Here is a 2,469-nt window from a genome sequence, read left to right as displayed (position 1 = left end):
ATTGAAACCCCGATTGGTTTTGTGGTCTAAAAGAGGGCATAGCATGCACAATAGTTGAATTAGGTGCGATTGTGAAATTAGAAGATGATTGACCCGTAGTTGGGGGAAAAAATGGGAAAGTGGTGGGATTGTGGTAGAAGGGCTAAAGGTGAGAGTGGGTTCGACTTGGGTAGTGATTGGTTGCGTGACATTGGTTGGTGTGACTTCAGTAATGGTATTAGGCAAGGTGGTGTTTGGTGATGGTTGTGTGACAGTAGGTGTGAAAATTGAGGTCGTTTGACCCGTTGTGGGTGGTACTTGAGATTCTTGCATGATGTCTCTGGGTGTAATGGGTGAAGTAGGTGAACCAACAATTCTGTTTTCACGTAATAGAACTCTGTTTTGCCTCAATGTCCTTTCAATTTCCGGATCGAACGATAGTGGTGACGACTTGTGAGAGCCTCTAGTATGCGTACACCTGAAAGTACCTGCACACTAAACACAACCAGCGTAAACCCGAAAATAACAAACAAAACTACTAAATTAACACACGTTGCGCACTACTCCCCTGCAACGGCGCCAAAATTTGACGTGCTGTCGTAGGTACACGCAAATTTAATCCCAATAACAACTAATTAGCTAGCGGTAAGTGGGTATCGAACTCAGGGAGTATGTGGAAAATGTGTTTATGTTATAGTTTTGTGACTTAACTATAATTAACCTAAAATGCAGAAATTAAGATTCAAGAGTTGATTGTTTTGGTTTTAGGAACTAATATTAACTACTTAAATTGCAAATCAAAGATTAAGTTTGTAAACAGATTAGGAACAAGCGACCATCCTAGATTTCAGGTTTTAATCCACACCAATGTTTATGCTTAACTAGAAAGAACCACATAGACATGGCTCGTGTTTGATTATCTGTTTGTGATAAAAGGGAACTAAGTACTCGGATTATAAAATGCGAGGTTGTTACCCGATGATCAATTGACATTTATCGAACCCTAATCCCTCCCATGATATCTCGATTGCCAACAGCACCAAGAACGTATGGTTTAGATTATAATCAAACAAAACTCAACACTTTACAAACAAACATTCAAACACCACAATAACTTAAACAAACATTCAAAGTTATTGTTCTAGAAATTCAAGCACAAACATAGTGTTTCAAAAGCAAACCTTACATCTAGGATGATCACCAAAAGTTTAGCCACGCATGACTTGGTACACCATCATCACACAACGATTAATGTTCATACGAATCAAAATCACAAACCGAATGTTAGAAATTGTTTAGAACCAAGCAAGAACAGCCAAATTCGCCCCTAGTGTGTTCCCAAACCGTCCAATGATGAGAATCATTGAAAAGACATCATAAAAACTGATTAAATGAGGCAGTTACGGTTTCCGCGCAGCGTCCACCGTAACTTATGGTGCCACTGTAAGTTACGGTGACCTTCAGGATGTTACGGCCATTCTCTACTGATTTACGGTATAACAATTCAACAATCAGGGCCACCGTAAATTACGGTGGCCACCGTAATTTACGGTGGACCCCTGAATTGTATGTTTTGTTTCTTTGTTCCTTCAACACACGACCAGTTCATCTCTAAACCATCCAAAGCTGCATTTTATCCACTTTAAGCTCCCGAACCGCACCTGAAACATAAGCAACCGTAGTTATCTAATTCAAGATAATTACACAATTAAATGAGGGATAAACTTGTCTTTTAACATCATAAAGGGTTGTCCTATGGACTACCCGTCAATAACAACAACCAAAGTTCGCGTAATTCGAGATTCGAGTTCGATGATGGTTCGATTTGATTACTGATTAGTTAACTTTATCGCATTGTTACTTCCTACTTTTCACAGTCGTAAATAGTTTCGCGTCGATAAACGTTCGATTACTTTGATTCTTGATTAACAGCACTTACTCCACATAATACAAATAAAACATAAATTAAACTAATTACAGTCAAAGAAGTCAAAGTTGACTTGGACTTTGACTCTGACTTTGACATTCGAAAACACGGGGTGTTACAGCCTCCCCTTGTTTAGGGAATTTCATCCCGAAATTAGGCTCGAAGCTGCACAGCACCATGAATCACGTTAATTTGTACGTTCTTTCCAATTTTTTGCTTCAGATCTTCATTTAAACAACTGCGGGTACTTAGCCTTCATGTCGCTTTCGAGTTCCCAAGTGAACTCTGCGCCTCGTTTGCCTTCCCATCGGACTTTAACGATAGGGATGCGCGAGCGTCTGAGTTGTTGGTTTTGGCGATCCATGATCTCGACAGGCTTTTCCACGAAGTGTAGCGTTCCATTAACTTGAAGGTCGTCGAGCGGTACAATCAGATCATGATCAGCTAGACACTTTCGGAGGTTTGACACGTGGAAAGTGGGGTGGACGTTACTAAGTTCCTCCGGTAGTTCGAGTCTGTAGGCAACTTTTCCGATCATTTCCAGAATCTTAAAAGGTCCAACA

The sequence above is a fragment of the Helianthus annuus genome, chromosome 10 (genome assembly GCF_002127325.2).
Source record: "Helianthus annuus cultivar XRQ/B chromosome 10, HanXRQr2.0-SUNRISE, whole genome shotgun sequence".
Lineage (NCBI taxonomy): Eukaryota > Viridiplantae > Streptophyta > Magnoliopsida > Asterales > Asteraceae > Helianthus > Helianthus annuus.
This window is presented reverse-complemented; position numbering follows the sequence as displayed.